Here is a 19,754-nt window from a genome sequence, read left to right as displayed (position 1 = left end):
AAAGAAAGAAAGAAAGAAAGAAAGAAGAGAACCTGAACAAAGACAGCCTCCAAAGCACCGTGCTCCAGCAGGGCTTGCTAGCAGTGCTTCCCAGGTTCAGCCAAGCAGGTGCTCAAAGTCCATTGCGGTTGTAGCAGAAGGGAGCTAAGCTCCATCAAATTAGTGAAAGGAACATAAGTCATCTGTGTGGCGCTGGACACAAGCATGAAGAGGCCATAGAGACTTGTACCTGTATTCTAAAAAAGCTACCGAGGCCACGCAAGCCATGTATGGCAGGGTCAGGTTCTCTGAAGAGAACCAAGTACGATGTGTATGAAAGACGAACCTAAGTTACAGTAGAGAGATATCCAATATATCAGAGATGCCAGCAACATGGGGTGTTCACAAAGGAAAGCTGAAGTCCTCAAGAGGAGATGCCCCAAGAGAGAGGCTACTTGTGTGGCAGGAGAGGCAGTTCTGCTGGATTTGCAAACCTCTTGGCTCCCAGATAATGTTGTCATACTCCCTAGTGACAGACATGGAAGTGCAAGGTTTGCCGTTTGCCCTGCTAGGGTTGGGGTTTGCTTTGGTCTGGTCTTTAGTTGCAGTTCCATCACTTCTCCCTTTTGAATGGAAGTCTTTTCTCTGTTCTGTTGTTAGGTGTTCTGTCAGAGAATACCTTCCAACATCTTGCCTGTTAGGAGATGTGTGTTTTGACTTTATAGGGGCTCATAGTTCAGACATTGTCAAGAATCTCAGGAAGAATCTTTAGAGTTTTGAACCATGTTAGAAGGCCTTAAAGCAGCAGAACCTTGTAAAAGGAAGTTAGGTCATAGGGAAAGTGAAAAGTAGATTGGAATATTGGCCATTTCCTCTCTCTGTGCTTCTCAATCATGAGTTGAGCATACACTTTCTACCATTATGTTCTGTGTCACTCCAGGCCCAAGACAATGGAATCACTCAGTAGTAGCCCGAAACCTCTGCAATAGTGAGCCAACATAAAACTTCCCCCTTGGTAATTAGTTTATTGTTGGTATTTTATCACAGGCATTGATATCTTCAAGTTATAATACACTTCAAAGTATGATGGTACACAGCTGTAATACCAGCACTTGGGTAGAGGTGGAAGATTAAAGCAAGTTCAAGGACATTCTGAGCCATATAGTAAAATTCTTTCTAAGGGGAGCCACACGTAAACAGACACATACATGTGCATGCATCCCGGGTGTGTACACACACAGTGGAAAGCATCACTAGTTGGCTTGATCAAGAAGAAAAGGATGTGATAAATAGAGAACAAGACTGGTGAAATAGTGCATTCCAACACCAATAAGGAAAAGTTAACATGAAATTCACAGGAGTACATCATCTAAAAACTCTAGAATCTGATTGAGGAGTCAGATCCAGAGACCCATGAGAAAGATGGGATCTGGAATAAAACCAAAGGCACAAACATCAAAGCAGAAAATTCCCCAAATCTAGAGGGAAGAATAGAAATACACAAGAGCCATTGAGACCTCTGAATAGGTGTGAGCAAAGAAGAGTCTATAACGTATTATAGTCAAGATGTCAAAAATGCAAAGCAAAGAAACAGTATTAAAAGCTGTAAGGGAAAAAAATACCAGGTCACCTGCAAACATAGAAACGTCAGAAAAACAAAAGAGAGCTTGTCAACATTTCTAAAAGCTAAGGGAGTTCAAGTGATATATCTGAAGCCCCGAAAGTAATAACTTCCAAGCAAGATCCATATCTAATAAACCTACTACATTTTATATTTTATAGGAAAATAATCACCTCTCAATACAAGCACAAAGTAAGGGGATTCATTATCACTGATCCAGCATTGCAGAATACTGCATAGAGAGGAGTAATGTGCACAGAAAGAGGACTCAGTTACAAAAGAACAGGAAAGAGTAAATGTAGAGAGGAGTAGACGGGAGAGCTAGGAACCATCACGTCTTCACAGTCGACCGGCAAATCCTTAATACTAACAGGGAAGAAGTTAAAAACAAACACTAAGCCAACCTACAAGAAAAGCAATCATGTTATAGGAATTAGTAAATACTTTTCAATAACAACCCACCAAAAAGAAGAGACATAGACTGCTGGCTAGATTTAAAAGTCTAGATCCTATTCTCTGTGGTCTCTAAAAACCATACCTCATCAGTTAAAAAAGAAAATCCACAGACTTAAAGAGTAAAGAATGGGGGCTGGTGAGATGGTTCAGCTGGTAAGACAGCTCTTTCAAAGGTCCTGAGTTCAAATCCCAGCAACCACATGGTGGCTCATAATAACCCGTAATGAGATCTGACGCCCTTTTCTGGTGTGTCTGAAGACAGCTACAGTGTACTTATGTATAATAATAAATAAATCTTTGGGCCAGAGTAAGCAGGGACTGAGCGAGCAGGGTCTACTGGAGCAAGCAGGGCTGACCAGAGCAAGCGGAGGTCCTAAAGTCAATTCCCAGCAACCAGATGAAGGCTCACAACTATCTGCACAGCTATAGTGTGTACTTATATACATGAAATAAATAAATAAATAAATAAATAAACAAGTAAATTTTATTTAAAAAAAAAAGAGTTAAAGAATGGAAAACATTTTATCAAGCAACTAAAAACCAAAACCAAATCGAGATACCTATACAGATATCTGAGAGACTTGAACCAAAAAGAAGAGATGAGAACTACAAGATGAAAACATCTCGATAAAAGGAAAATTCATCAAGAAGATATAGCAATTGTAAATATTTCTCTAATTACCATAGGTGCAAAAATGCTCAGTAAAATTTTTGTAAATCAAACTCCAGAACACATTACCCACTTGACCAAGTAGGTTTCATTCCAGGGATGCAAATTTGGTTCAACATATGGAAATCAACAAGCAGAATAAGCATTTTTATAGATAAATTCAAGAGCAGGGATCATAGGAGCATCATAATCAATACAGAAAAGCCTTCAACATCCCTTCAAGATAAAAAGCCTCTAAGAAACTAGGAATAGAGTTGCTATCTACTAAGCATGTCATGGTTTTGACCAGGGTCTTTGCAATACAAGTGTTAGGGAGTGCTGGAATGCTGAAGATATGCATTTCAAATATGAGTTTGAAACCTATGATATGAAAGAAAGGGAGAAGTAGGGCTAATTTTAAAGTTTTGGGCTTATGTAGCTAGAAGAATTCAGTTACTGTAACTCAGATGGAAAGGCCACATCCTGTTGTAAATATAAGCCTGTGGGTTTACAGATGGGCTTTATTTCTTAAGAGTGTACACTGTTTCCTTTTGTACCATGGCAGGTTTGTTCTAGGAGCCCCTGCAGACACAGGGGATGCTCACATCCTTTATTTAAAATGGCATACTGTTACATGGCCTGCATAATTTATTTAATCTCTAGATTACTTAGCTAAATTGCTAGTGCCTAGTGTAATGTAAGTGCTGTACCCAGAGCTGCATATTCAATACAGATGCAATGTTTTAAATGTTTTCTACTTGAGATTAGTTGAACGTAGGGTGTGGACATGGTGGGTCTCAGGGAGGGACCATGTTTCACACTGATAGATTTTTTTTTCTATTAACTCTAAGGGATCTTTGTGTGTGATTTTTACATTCCTAGTAAAGTGCTGATAAGTGGGAAAAGCTTTCTGACTGTTCTTTTGACGCATTTCGAGGGCCGCCACTGGTGTAGTTTGTGATCCTTGCTCTTGCTGCACTGCTGAGATCTGGCTGGCACATCGTGGGCGGTTCGGCACAGTGATCCATGCCACCCCTGGTGCCGCAGTATGCTAATTGTAGGAATTATCTCTTGCTCAGCTAGCTTCTGTACAGAGAATTTCTGCTGTGATTATCCTCTGTCCTAAACCTGCTCACCACAGTGTAAACAAACTATGCTTTCTGCACCACGGGGAATATTTCATTATCCTGTCCTATTTCTACAAATAGTCCAAATGTAAATTCTATGTGGCTTTCTTCTCGTTTTATCTCTTGAGAAATAAAACTTAAAAAAAAAAAAAAAAAAAAAAAAACCTTGCTCTTTAGACAGGGCTAGCTTTGAACTGACAGAGATTCACCTGTCTCTGACTTCCAAGTGCTTAGATTAAAGGTGTATAACACCACTGTCCTATGAAAAATAAAACTCATAGCTTTCAGGGCTTTACTCTTATTTGAACCAGGGTTATTAGGCCTGCATTTTATTTTGATATTCTTTAACAGAAATGCAAAGTCTCTTTTCTCTCTTTCCCTCCCTCCCTCCCTCCCTCCCTTCCTCCCTCCTTCCCTTCCTCCCTCCTTCCCTCCCTCTCTCTCTCTCTCTCTCTCTCTCTCCCTCTCTCTCTCTCTCTCTCTCTGTGTTGTATAGGTATATGTTTGTGTGCAAATGTGCAGGTACATATGGAGGCCTATAGTCAGTCCTAGGCATCTTTCTTTCTTTATTTATTTTGAGTCTTGTATTTAAGCTGGCCTTGAACTCACAAAGGTCTGCCTGCCACATTACCAGTATTAAAGGTATTGTCCACCATACCACCTTATTTTTTGAGACAAGGTCTTTGAGCATGCCAGTTTAGTTTATCTGCCTAACAAGCAAACCTTAGAAATGGTCCTATCTCCTCCTAAATTATATTATATTTATATCTGTGCTGAAATTATAAGCACAACTGCTGCACCAGGGTTTTCTTTATGTAAGTGTTGGGAAAATGAACTCATGTCCTTGTGGTCACACAGCACCAAGTAAGCCATCTTTTTGGTCTTAGAAATGCATTAATTCTATACAGTGAGGTTTTTTTTTTTAAAAGATTTATTTATTTAGTACACAGTATTCTATATGCATGTTGCTGGGAATTGAACTCAGGACTCCTGGAAGATGAGCCAATGGTCTTAACCTCTGAGCCATCTCTCCAGCCCTTTGTTTGAATTTTAAGATTACAGAATTTTAGAATGGGAAGATGCTCTAACAGGTAAACATACTTGTTGCTATGTCTGCCTGCCTCCGTTTATTCTTATTATTAAATATTATTATTATCATTAAATTTATTTTAGGTGTATGAGTATTTATATCTGTGTACCATGCAAGTAACTGGTGCCTACAGAGACTAGAAGAGGGCAATAGATTTTCTGGAACTGAAGTTAGAGATAGTTATGAGCTGCCGTGTAGATGCTGGGAATCAAACCCAGGTCCTCCATAAGAACAGCCAGAGGGCTTGTCTCCAGCTCCTGAGTCTGATCCTCAGGACCCATATGCTGGAAGTACAGAACCAATTCCCACAAGTTGTTCTCTGACCTCCACACTAATGCTATTACACACATATGTAAAATAATTGTGTCTCTGCATGTGTGTTATGTATGTGTAAACAAGAAAGTGAACGTGAATTTTTAAAAAAATCACTTTGTTTTCACTGCCATGATGTTTTACTTTCTTTTCTTCCTGTTTTGTCATGCTGTGACTGGAAGCCAGGGTTAAACAAATGCTCTCCCAGTCTCTTAGTTAGGGTTTCCATTGCTGTGAAGAGACACCGTGACCAAGACAACTCATAAGGGCAACATTTAATTGGGGCTGGCTTACAATTTCAGAGGTTCATTATCATCATGACAGGAAGCATGGCAGCATCCAGGAAAACATGGTGTTGGAGAAGGAACTGAGAGTTCTACATCTTGATCCAAAGTAATTCAAGAAGAGGCTCCTTTCTGTGCTGGGCAGAGCCTGCGCATTGAACCTCAAAGCCCACCCCCCATAGTGACACACTTCTTCCAACAAGGCCACACCCAATCTAACAAGGACACACCTCCTAATAATGTCACTCCCTGTGGGCCAAGCATTCAAACACGTGAGTATGTGTGGGCCAAACCTATTCAAGCCACTACAACCAGCAAGCTATGTGTATCCGGAGCCCTACTTGACATTCTTTTTAATCTTAACAGCAACATGAAATCTCATGTTAAAGTTGATGGAAAGCTCGAGAGTAGTATGATTCAAATTACTGTCTTAATTAGGCAAATTACCCAGCTTATTTTCAAAACATTTCCAATATCAGGGATCCTATTTACACAATATAGTAATCCATTCACTTCCCTTTTAAAGAAACCAAATTGCCAAAATGTTTTCTTTCTTCCTTCCTTCCTTCCTCCCTTCCTTCCTTCCTTTCTTTCTTTCTTCTTTTTTTTTTGTTTGTTTTTTGGTTTTTTGAGACAGGGTTTCTCTGTGTACCCCTGGCTGTCCTGGAACTCACTCTGTAGACCGGGCTGGCCTTGAACTCAGAAATCTGCCTGCCTCTGCTCCCCCAAGTGGTAGGATTAAAGGTGTGCGCCACCACCGCCCAGCTAAATGTTCTTTCTTACAACTAAGTAAAGTTGTCTCTCCTATGGCTTCTACCCACACACCCCTGAAGATACAAAAAGAACTTGAAGATGCTTTAATCAAACATCCAGGGATATGTCCCCAGATAGCCTCAATCTATCTATGCTGCAGTAAGTCAGAATCATATCCATTCGACCCACTTTTCTATTCTGGAAAATGAAAGGGTTGAACCTTTCTTCTAGCTTTGAACTGATTCTTCTAGCTTTGAAATTACAGGTGAGAGAAGATGCAGTAAATACGGGGCCTGGTAGCCCCCTCCAAGCCTATGGGTTTGAGTTAGATCCTAGAATCCATATGGTGGAAAGATAAGAACCATCTCAAGTAAGCTATCCTCTGATCCCCACATGCACACCAGACATACACACATACACAATAAAATACATTAAGATGATTTTAAAAAGAGTCAAACCTTGTTTAAAAAGTAAATGTGGTCAGTCATGGTGGTATAAGCATGTGGTCTGCTCTAGAGGCTAAAGTAGGAGTTTCATGCCCAGATTGTGAGGTCTCCACAGACCACCAGAGACCACTAGGAGTCTAACTTTTATGCAAAAGCCAAGAGTCTTTATTCAAGCTTGAGCTTGGACCCTCCAACCTCTCCAGCACAGTGAATGGTGTGGAAAGTCCTGAGCTGGTACAAGTCTAGCCTGTTTATCATGGTTGCTGTAGCAGGGTAGGGGACCTTGCAACTTGGCAGTTGCATGATGGATGACATTTGCTTGGTGCACTTCTATTGGCTAGTAATGATTTCAGCATGGTATATACAATGGTTGCTAGCTTAATCAATCTACTTTAGACATTAGGTAGTTTCACCTTAAGAACTGATTGGTTGTTGCTAGGGGTGGAGTGGCTATTTGCTCAGGAGACTTGTGACTGTTACCAGGGTGACATAGCTCCTGAAACAGGTTGGGATTTTTTTCTAGAGGCTGAGTTCATTCAGAGGACAAGTTAGTCATACAATGGAGTTTGAAAGCAAAATGGAGTTTGTAATATTAAGTTGGGCCCTTCAGGAAGAGGACTCAAACTTGAGGGCTTTCTGGACAATGATAACTGTCCTGCTAAACTAGAGACAGAGACAGAGACACAGACAACAGACAGAGACAGAGGGACAGAGGGAGTCCCAGAGTCTCTCGAATGATACATGAACACTCTACCACTGGGCTATGTCAATCCTTACAGTCTCTGATTCTCTGAAGTTCCAATTGCTTTTGTTCTCTTCCTTGACCATTCAATATAAACTAATAGGGAATTGTAGAGAAAGGAAGTGTAGGCAACACCGATGACTGCCAACATCTGGTGCGTTGTTTACTTGGAAATTTTCATTGATCTTTCCTAAGAGAACAAATGTTATTTGATGTTATCAAAAATGTATAACTTTTATAAGAACTTCAAGTAGCCTGGCAGTGGTGGCACATGACTTTAATCCACTCGGGAGGCAGAGGCAGGCAGATCTCTGTGAGTTCAAGGCCAGATGGGTCTTCAGAATGAATACCAGGATAGCCAGGGCTGTTATACAAAGAAACCCTGTCTCAAAAAAAGAAAAATGAAAAAAAAAAGAAATTCAAATATTCCCAAAGTATATGACTCAGGAAATGAATGTCTAGATCAACCACACTGAGAAATAATCTCTGAAAACGGTATTCTTGCATAAACTTCTAAGTTTCATTTTTTATTGATACTATCATTACTACTTTGAGATGGAGTCTTACTCATTAATCAGGTTTGTCTTGAACTCAAAATCCTCCCAGTTCAGTCTCCCAAGTTGCTGGAACTTTAGGCAAATGTTACCATACCCAGCTAAGATCCTAGATGTACAATTCAACTTATATGCTCATTTGAATAAAAGCTAAGTAATTAACAAACTCTGATACTACATATTCATGTTATATAAGATTACATAAATGTTACTTTACAAAAAATGTAGCTATAGTATTCAATCAATACCTGTTATTCACACACCTGCCTTTTACAATATGGAATGCTTTTTTTCTTAATGCTTTTGCATGTCATTTTAGTTCAGAGACCACTTTAATCTTCTCTGGATTGGTTCAATTTTAGTGTATGTGCTCTCCCTGTTTATGAACCATCTCACACATCTATACAAGTACACTACCACTGAGCAACGCCACAGCCCTAAACTGATCTCATTATTCTAATGTGCCTGTCCCTAATGTTCAGCGAGGCTTGGAGACTTTTCAGAGATTTATTTCAACTTCTGTGATTCATCACCCATGAGCTTCCTATCTACACTTACTAAGGAATTGTGACAATAGGAACCTAGAACTCCTGAAATCTGTCACTTTTTAATCTTTCTGACACACAAGCAGAGATGCACACCTTCTAGACAGTCTAGAGACACAGGCAGAGACGCACACCTTCTAGACAGCAACTTACACCTGGCTCCTTTTTCACATCAATGGGCTTGGGATCAAATTTGAAAGAGCAGAAAAAGGAAAAAAAAATTGTTTGCACTCCATTTCCCAGCCAATGGCAGCAAATAAGCTGTGCCTTAATTGTACCCTTCTCTCTAGAGGTAGTTATTATTTCAACACAGAGAACAAGAGAAGCATGAAAGCATAAACTACAGTGATGTTTGAAGAGTTAGAATGTAAATTCAGATACAGTGTGTCATTGCTGAATACTGTTATTTGTATTTTGTTTTTCTTTTTTTTTAAAGATTTATTTATTTAAATGTATGTGAGTATACTGTAGCTGTACAGATGGTTGTGAGCCTTCATGTGGTTGTTGGGAATTGAATTTTTAGGACCTTTGCTCACTCTGGTCAGCCCCACTCGCTCCAGTCAACCCTGCTCACTCAGTCTCTGCTTGCTCCGGCCCAAATATTTATTTATTTTATGTAAGTACACTGTAACTGTCTTCTGACACACCAGAAGAGGGCATGAGATCTCATTACAGGTGGTTGTGAGCCACCATGTGGTTGCTGGGATTTGAACTCAGTACCTTTGGAAGAGCAGTCAGTGCTCTTACCCACTGAGCCATCTTGCCAGCCATTGTTTCTCTCTCTCTCTCTCTCTCTCTCTCTCTCTCTCTCTCTCTCTCTCTCTCTCTCTCTCTCTCTGTGTGTGTGTATGTGTGTGTGTCTCAGTGTTTGTCTCAATATAAAAACAGAGGCTGGCTTGGAACTCTCAAGCCGTCTGCCTCAGTTTCCCCTGCGCTGGATTTACAACACAGCTGTTATTTTTTCTGTACATTTTTTACCTGGATTCTGAAGATATTTCTAGAACCAATTTTGTCACTAGAATAGAATAGTGTAGAAATATAATTATTGGTTTCTTCTTTTACTATTTTCTTTATGTTATTGTGTGTGTGCCTGAGTGTGTGCATACCACATGTATGCAGAAGCCCACAGGAGTAAGGAGAAACCTCAAATTCCCTGGAACTGGAGTTCCAGGAGGTTGTGAGCCATCTAGTACAGGTGCCAGGATCCCAGGTTGTCTTCAGGTGCTCTTAACTACTAAGCAATCCTCCCAGACCCTATAACTGAATTCTAGTCATATACTATACAATTTGTCCTATGACATACAATATACAGAATAGAGGATATAGCTTATTGCTACAGTACTTGACTAGCATATAAGACTATGAGTTCAATCCCTAGCACTGTGAAGAAAACACACACACACACACAAACAACTTACAATGTATACAATTCATTGCATTTTAGTATATTCAGAAGTAACCATTTAGCCAGCTATCTGCGTCATCATTATCTAGTTCCAGAACATTTTTAATAGTCCAAGAGTAAATGTTATACCCACAACTACATTCCTCATCCCTCATTCTCCCAACTCATTCCTGGCTAACACTGATGTCATAGAAAGCTATACATGTTTGCCTATTTTGGACATTTCATAGTAACAGAATTATAGAATATGTGGCGTTTGTGTGCCTGGCGTCTTTCACTTAACACAGTGTTTTCATCCATGTGTTGCATGTATCAATACTTCATTACTTTTTAGGGCATAATTATATTCCATTGAGTGTATACAACACATCTTGTTCATTCATTTACCAGACATTTAGATCATTTCCTTTTTTTGTTTGTTTGTTTGGTTGGTTGGTTGGTTCTGATAATGCTGCTGCGCACATCTGTGTGCAATCAGTCTTTTCAATTCTGTGAGGTTAGGTGTGGCATTTCTAGGTTATATGAGAACTCTTTATTAAATCACTTAAGGAAATGTCAGTCTGATCCCCTGGTGACTGTGTTGTTTTACAGTCCCAATAGCCATGTATTAGGATTCCAATTTCTCTGAATCCCCCAGGGTTCTAGTACCTGTGATTGTTCGTTATAATATAACCATTCATCCTAGCACATGTAAAGTAGTGTTGTGGCTTCTATTGATTAATACTTCTGAGCATCTTTTTCATGTGCTCAGTGGACACATGCATCTTTTGGGAATAAGTGTCTGAATCCTTTGCCCTTAAATTCATTTCTGGTTTTTTGTTTTGTTTTGGTTTGGTTTGAGACAGGGTGTTACTATGTAGCTCTGGCTGGCCTGGAACTTGCTATGTCCATTAGGCTAGACTAACTCAGAGAGATCCACCTGCCTCTGTCTCCTGAGTGTTAGGATAAAAGGCAAGAACCACTGCACCCAACTGTTATTAACTTAATAGACTAGGCTCTCATTTCTTCCTTTATATGTGTTTGCCCCCCCCCCGCCCCCTCCCGCATCCCCTCCAGGAGACAAGGGCTCCTGACATCAAACTTGCTAGGTAGCCAAAGATGTCTTCCTATGTCCACCACCCAAGTGGTGTAGGTGTATGTCATTATGTCCTGCCCCTGTGCCCATGATTTTAAAATGTTAATTCATTAAATAAATGAAAAAGTTAAAATCCCTGGGGACCTGAATACAGGGTAATGTTCTTTTTAACACACGAGATAAACGGTTTCATAGAATTTTACAGCAAATAGGAAAGTAATTCAGGAGTGCATTCCAAGAAAAATAAGAAAAAAAATGATAAATAATTAAAAGGAAAAGTATTTAAAGGGTAGAAAATTAAGTTTCACATACTTACTTTGTAAGAATGCAGACCCTGTAATATATTTTGACTTCTACTCATAACCGTAAGCGCATATTGAGCAGACTGCTGGAGGTCATTACATAAAGCACAGCTAAAGGCAAATTTGCCCCATCGAAGCTGAGAGGGACCAAAAGGAAACCAAGCCTGATTACTCAGGCTAATGGCCTGGCGGCCAGAAATGACAGGTGGCTGCATTAAAGAAGTTATTACCTTCACATGTTGAATGATGGCCAGTGATGTTTTAAGTAATCAGAGTGGCTCTTGAAATAAAGCTTTCTGATTAACTCTCCACCCCTCTTTGAAATCTTTGGTAGTTAAAGCTAACCTCAATATAACTCAGGAACTTTTAAAGAAGTTCATGGGAGCACACAGAGTTAACAGTTTATAAATTTTCTTTATTCCACAGAGGAAAACAGGCACAGGAACTGGGCAGCTCCGTTGTGGTCATCCTGATGAAAGTCTCCTGGGTTCTCTGGGCGACTCATTTCCTCCTTGTAAATACACTCCACCACACTTACAGGAACATGAAGAGACTTAGAGAAGAGATGGTTCCTGGTTAGGCAGGTAAGGCTGAAATTTGAGATCACTGGGAGGAAAGTTTGGGTCAGTAGGACAAGCAAGAAGAAAGAAATATGGGGTCCAAAATCTATTCAAGCAGTCTACTTAAAAGAATCTGGGACTTAAACAGAATTAAATAACAGTAAGCCTCAGGACCTCACACAAGCGAGGCAAGCTCTTAACTCAGTTTCACCCTCTGCCCACCTGGGGATTTTTAAGTGCTTAAGGAAAGAATTACATTCTCAAACCTGGCCACAGTCTGCAATAGAAGCCGTGAAGAGATGGCCACAGAGCTTTTGACACAAACTGATCCTGACAGGATGCTGGGGGCTGGGTACCTTGTAGAGTGCTTGTAAATTTAGAGCCATGTAATATTCTTTAGAGAGTTTTCTAACTGTACCGGATGAGTTGAAGAAACTATTTTATAAGCATTCAGGGTGACTAGTGTGCTGGGTACTTTCCATCGTTGTGACTAGAACCCTAAAAAAACAACCTGAGAGGCAGACGTGTTTATTTTGACTCACAGGCTAAGAGTTTCCACGTATGACTAGCTGCTTCTCCTGCTTGTATGGTTTTTTTTGTTTGTTTGTTTGTTTGTTTGTTTGCTTTTGTTTTTTGTTTTTTGTTTTCGTTTTTGCTTTTTCGAGACAGGGTTTCTCTGTATAGCCCTGGCTGTCCTGGAACTCACTCTGTAGACCAGGCTGGCTTCAAACTCAGAAATCCGCCTGCCTCTGCCTCCCAAGTGCTGGGATTTTTCTTTTAGGCTCAAACAAAATTGTCCTCAAACTTCTGTTTGACTACCATTCTGTGATGGTTTGTATATGCTTGGGCCAGGAAGTGGCACTACTAGGAAATGTAGCCTTGTTGGATTAGGTGTGTCACTGTGGGCGTGGGCTTTAGTACTCTAGTCCTAGCTGCCTGGAAGCGAGTATTCTGCTAGCAGCCTTCAGATGAAGGTGTAGAACTCTCAGCTCCTCCTGCACCATGCCTGCCTGGATGCTGCCATGCTCCTGCCTTGATGATACTGGGCTGAACCTCTGAACCTGTAAGGCAGCCCCAATTAAATGTTGTCCTTATAAGTGTTGCCTTGGTCATGGTGTCTGTTCACAGCAGTAAAGCCCTAAGTAAGACACATTCTTAAGTTATTTTATTAACTAGATTAAGCCCCCTAAGAGGGGACCCTGATTTTTAGCTATCATCTGGTGACCATATAGAGACATCACAAAACTGCCAGTACAGATAATAGAGAGTCAACCGTATTTAGTAATGTCTGTAACAGGGTAAAGCAGTGCTGAGGTTCCTTCACCCTGTATCCTTGAGAAGGCCATTTCAGGTTTAACCAGAACTTGACCTCCTTGATGAAGAATCCCATGGAAAATTACCCAACCCTATTCTAGGAATCCAAAGTCAAGATACCCCAGCTAATTTATCTTAGCTTCTGTTAAAACTGCCTGCTTGTGAGCAGCCCCTCCAACTAACTGTTTATCTTAGCACAGAACCTCCCCTCCAGCTAACCACTTATCTTCTGTCAAATTGTTTGCTTATACAAAGCCAGAGTTCCACACACTAATTCACACAGGGCAGCTGCCAACCAAGATACCAGGACATGGTGTTTGTCTTCAAACACTCCATGCTCTGGACACTCAAGGCTATACCTGGGTCCCCAAATACCCAAGTGTAGTCTCAGTCAGCTGGAATAAGGACTTTCAGTTGTGTATAAACTGTGTCTGAGTGGTCATTTCTGGGAGCTCCCCACAACAGGTCTACTTTTACTTTTATTGGTATTTCCTTAGTTTTCCCTTATCTGGAGCTTTTACTGGTTGGTAACACTAGCAAGATGTCAATATTTCATGATCATTTTTTTAAAAAAAGATTTACTTATTTATTTTATGTATATGAGTACACTGTAGCTGTACAGATGGTTATGAGCCATCTTGTGGTTGCTGGGAATTGAATACAGGACCTCTGCTCACTCCAGCCCTGCTTCCTGTAGCTGTCTTCAGACACCCCAGAAGAGGGTATCAGATCTGATTAAGGATAGTTATGATCCACCATGTGGTTGCTGAGATTTGAACTCAGGACCTTCGGAAGAGCAGTCAGTGCTCTTAACCACTGAGCCATCTCTCCAGCCCTCATGCTCATTTTTTTTTTTTTTTGATAAATGTTATCCCCCAAACCCAAAACGATCACTGAGTTGCATTGTTCTTGTATAATAACCAGAAAGGACATGGGTATCTGACTGAGAACTTACTTGGCAAAAAAAAAAAAAACTGATGAAACATCTGAGTACAAATGAGTTAATGTGTGTGATTATTTGAATAGAAATGGGCCCATAGACTCATGCATTTGAATGCTTGGCCCATAGGAAGTAGCACTATTAGGAGGTATGGCTTTCTTGGGATAGGTATGGCTTTGTTGGATAAAGTGTGTCACTGGGGGTGGGCTTTAAAGGTCTCATATCCTCGAAGGCCCTGTGTGGCAATGTCTCTTCCTGCTGCCTTTGGATCTGGATGTACAGCTCTCAGCTCCCCCAGCACCATGTCTGCCTGTGTGCTGCTATGTATGTGACAATAATGAACTAAAGCTCTGCACAAGAAGACAGTTAACAGAAGCTAAGTAAGCCAGCTCCAAGTAAATGTTTCCCTTTATAAGAGTTGCTGTGGACACGGTGTAGCTTCACAGTGGTAGAAACCCTAAGACAACATGAACTATGGTATACATGTGATACAGTTTAGACACATGCAGTTTGTTATAATTAAAGGTTCAAAACTAATGATCAAGTTACTTATCACCAGTGAACTCAAGAGAGCAGTGTAGGTGAGAGGGTATAATGTGCTGTGAATTCCATAAAATCAGATTGCAAGAAAACACTCAACCCCTTTTAAGAAGTAAAGAGGTCAAGGCACAGGGATTTAGATCAGTTGGTTGAGGGCTTGTACAGCATGTACAAGACCCTAGGTTCAATCCCCAGTACCAACCAAGCTGGGCATGGTGGTACATGCCTGAAATCTCAGCCTTTGGGAGGTAGAGGCAACGAGGTCAGAACTTTCAACATCCTTCTCTGGCGCATGCCTTTAATCCCAGCACTTGGGAGGCAGAGGCAGGCGGATTTCTGAGTTCAAGGCCAGCCTGGTCTACAGAGTGAGTTCCAGGACAGCCAGGGAAACTGGCTTAATTACAGAGAAACCCTGTCTTGAAAAAACAAAACAAAACAAAAAATCCTTCTCAGCATATAGCAAGTTCAAAGCCAGCATGGACGTCATGAGACTGTATCTCAAAAATAAATAAACAAACCAATAAATAAAAAACAAAAAGTTAATAAGGGGGCTGAAGAGACCGACCAGCATTTAAGAATGCTTACTAAATGCTTGCTGCTCTTGCAGAGGACCAGAGTTCAGTTCCCAACACCAACACTGAGTGGCCCATAGCTGACTATAACTTCTGCCGCAAGGCAGTCCTTTACCTCTGGTTTCCACAACCTGCACTCGTGTGCACACACCCACATACCACATATGCACACATACCTACATACCCACATACAACACATGCACACATACCCACATACCCACATACCCACATACAACACAGGCACACATAACCACACACCCACATGCCACACATGCACACATACCCACATACCCACATACAACATATGCACACATACCCACATACAACACAGGCACACATACGCACATACAACACATGCACACATACACATAATTAAAATTAATAAAAACAAATCTTAAAACAAAATAGGACCAGCAAGATGGCTCGGTGGATAAAAGCAGTTTCAACAGAGCCTGAGGGCCTGGGATCCATCCCTGAAGCCCATGTGGTACAAGGAGGGAGTGAGCTCCACACCTACCCTCTCACAAAATACATGAATGAGGACAATGATAGTAATACTGAGAGAGAAGTAAGGAGGCTGACTGTTACCCAGGATCATTATACAGGCACCTAAGCTTACTTACTGATAGATGTGTGTCCTCATTCCTAGAAGGCCAAACGAAAGATGTCCACAGAACTGTTAACTGTTAAATAAACTTCTAAAAAGCACCCAGAACAATATTTAGTTGCTTGTCTCATTTTGTGGTGTGTGTGTGTGTGTGTATGTGTGTGTGAGAGAGAGAGAGAAAGAGAGAGACTTGCCTTTTCTTTTCCTTTCCTTTCCTTCCCTATTTCTTTCTTTCTTTTTGTTTTTTTTTTAGATTTATTTATTCATTTTAGATTTATTTATTTTATATGAGTATACTGTAACTGTCTTCAGACAGATTACAGATGGTTGTGAGCCACCATGTGGTTGCTGGGAATTGACCACTGAGCCATTTCTCCAGCCTCTTTCTTTCCTTCCTTCCTTCCTTCCTTCCTTCCTTCCTTCCTTCCTTCCTTCCTTCCTTCCTTCCTTTGTTCCTTCCTTCCTTCCTTCCTCTGTTCTTTTCTCTCTCTCTCTCTCCCTCTCTCTCTGTCTGTCTTTCAGACAGGGTCTTACTGTGTAAGGGCCTTACTATATAGACCAGGCTGGCCTTGAGTTTGCAGAGATCTACCTGCCTCTGGCTCCTGAGTGTTGAGGCTAACGTTACAAGCACCATGTCTGATTAAAGAAACCTTTAAACAGATTAAGTGTAGGAGTTAATATAAAGGTGCTGGAGGGACAGAAGTGGAAACAGCCAAGAGCACAGATGTGGGCTGCTTAAAAAGATCCACCCTTACTGTGGCAGTCATACATGCACGTTTGTGAGTTTGAGTTATTATCTTCAAGGGGTGGGTAGGGAAGTTAATAGAGATTTTTAGGGTTTTTCCTGAGTTGCATCAGACAGGGTTAAAAGCTGACAAAACAAAACCATGGATCATAGGAAAGTAAGGTTACCTTTGGGCACAGAATAATCTTGTTCATGACATTCCCAGAAACTATCTAGAAGAAGTAAGGTCAGACTCAAGATCATATGCACTCAGGCCTTAAGCATGCTTCATTGCTATTCTGACATTCTTACTTGAAAATCACTCTACAGGAATGTGGCTCACTACAACGCTTGCCTAGCATGCACAAAGCCACCAGTTCAAGTAAAGCCTTGAGTAGTGGCATTATGAATTGCAGAATTGTAGGGGTAGAGACAGGAGGATTAAAAAGTAAAGTTTATCTTTTACTGCATAGGGAATTTGACCAACTTGGGTTCAGGAAGCCCTCTCAACATGGGAAAAAGTGTATGTGTGTGTGTGTGTGTGTGTGTGTGTGTGAGAGAGAGAGAAAGAGAGAGAGAGAGAGAGAGACAGACAGACAGACAGACAGACAGAGAGACAGACAGACAGACAGACAGACAGACAGAGAGATTGACTGGGCTGACAGCATTCACCGCAGTATAATAATTGTACTGTGATTTTTCAGTTGGTGACAGACTTCAGTCAGGCTCCTCAGTGTGAATCTCCTTTTCCTTCTAATGTCCTGGTGTTTCCTTGTCGTTCTATACTGCCTCACTTTGACACCCATTAACGTGATGTCACGACTCATTAATGTAGCTGACTTGGAGATAAGGAATACCTGGCTCCCTCCCTCATACCAATCCGCAGCAGGAAGAGAAGGGAAAGCTACTGCCACGACTACAGTGAGAAGTGCTTTGGTTGCTCAGCCCCCAAAATCCTGAGTTTTACAAAGTGGGTATCGCCTGCACCACTGTCACCCACAGGCTGGCTTCAAGAGGACCTACTCTTTCCTAGTAACCTTTGGTTCAAGGTGGAGAGATCTCTTACCTTCATTCCCTGTGGCATAGTTAAGTCAGCCTGAAGCATTTAAGCTTTTCCCAAAGGCTCTGTGGTAACAGAGGGAAAGGAAGAGAAAGAGAAACAAAAGAGAAACCAGCTGGTCCTTTGGAAGGACACATCTATCTATATAAAATAAAGTATGCAGGCTTTGGAAGCAAGTACCCTTGTCCTTAATCTTACTCTTTTTGAACCTCAGTCTATTCAGTCATACAATAATTCTTGAGAGGGTTGTACAATGACAGTGAGCCAATCAGAAAGTTCTCTATGGTTTACTTAGGAAATGGTCAATGAGACACAAATCCTGCTCTCCTTAGGTAAAAATAGGAAAGCAAATATTGTAAAGGCCTTGTTTAACAACAACAGCAATAACAAATGGCTACCCGGTATCTCCCGGTCTGGCCTAGTTTGATGCCTGGATCTGGAATCATCCTGCTCTGTATCTTCTGGTTCCTCAGTTCTTGGTTCAGTCTCTTGCCCTGCAATAATAGTGACAAATCTACAACCAAATGGGCATAGCGTTGCATGCCTGTGAACCCAGTGCTCAGGAGGTTCTGGTGCAAAGACTGCAAAGACTTTGAAGCCAGAGGGAGCCACAGAGAGAATCCCAAATCATCCTGGGCTAGAGTGACCCCTACCTCAAAAAAACCAAAACCAAAACCAAAACAGGCAGGGCAGTGGTGGCGCACACCTTTAATCCCAGCACTTGGGAGGCAGAGGCAGCTGGATTTCTGAGTTCAAGGCCAGCCTGGTCTACAGAGTGAGTTCCAGGACAGCCAGAGCTACACAGAGAAGCCCTGTCTCGAAAAAACTTAAAAAAACAAAAACAAAAACAAACAAACAAACAGAAAAAAACAAAACAGAAGACACAGAACAAAACCAGAGGACCTGGCAGCTGGCTCAGTATGTAAAAATGCATGGGTTTGTTAGCCAAGTCTAACTACCTGAGTTGCATTTGCAAAATCCACATAAAAATCTGGATACATTAGCATGAATCTGCAATCCCTGCACTCTGCTCATATGGTGCGACGGGCAGAAGCTCATGGGCCAGCTAGCCTTGGAGCTGCTGTTTAAAGACAGAGACAAGAGAGACCCCGCCTTAAAACAAGGTGGAAGAAAAGAACCAATTCCCCCAAAGTTGTCCTTTATGGACACGCCATGGTATGTGTGTGTCCATATTCAACATACACACATTTTAAACACTAGATTAATTCATTTTTTTAATTTAAAAAAACAAAACAAAGAACAACTAATAACATAACCAAACCAAACAAACAAACAAGGAATTCAGGGCAATCAAGTTTTAATTTGATGGGTTTGCTGGAGCCAGAGGGAATACATCTGAAGCCTAGTGCCACAAGCTGCAGAGGCAGGAGGATTACTTGAGCTCAGTAGTTCCTACAATCTCCCTAGCCTCCAGAAAACAAAAACAAAACCAGGCCATTTCCTTAGTGGAGTTCTGATCGTATCACTCTGCTGATCAACAAACCATGTGGCTCTTCACAGCCTTCCAAATAATTCAACTGTACATTATGGCATGTAGTAGATAATGGAATAAAAACAGGGCTGACAGTCTAGTTTGGTGATTAAGACTTTACCTTGCATGTACAATGTCATCAGTTTCAATCTCCAGGCCTCAAAAATAAAATAATAATAGTGATGGTAAATTCATTTGCATTGTTAAATTTGGTATACTATTCTTTGTGTTTAATTTTTTTCTTTTTAATCGTTTATAGATTTATTTATCTTATGTGTATGAAGGTTTTTCCTACATACATGTCTGTGCACTATGTGCCTGGGCTCAAGAGGTCAGAAGAGGGATGTACAGTCTCATGGAGCTGCAGTTAATAATGGTTGTGAGCGGGCTGGAGAGACGGCTCAGCTGTTAAGAGGACTGCTCTTCCAGAGGTCCTGAGTTCAAATCCCACCAACCACATGGTGTCTCACAACTATCTGTAATGAGATCTGATGCCCTCTTCTGGTGTGTCTGAAGACGGCTACAGTGTACTTACATATAACAATAAATAAATCTTTAAAAAAATAATAATAATGGTTGTGAACCACCGTATGGGAGCAGCCAGT

Source organism: Mastomys coucha, unplaced genomic scaffold (genome assembly GCF_008632895.1).
Source record: "Mastomys coucha isolate ucsf_1 unplaced genomic scaffold, UCSF_Mcou_1 pScaffold16, whole genome shotgun sequence".
Lineage (NCBI taxonomy): Eukaryota > Metazoa > Chordata > Mammalia > Rodentia > Muridae > Mastomys > Mastomys coucha.
The sequence above is the reverse complement of the archived record's forward strand: the minus strand, read 5'-3'. Positions refer to the sequence as shown.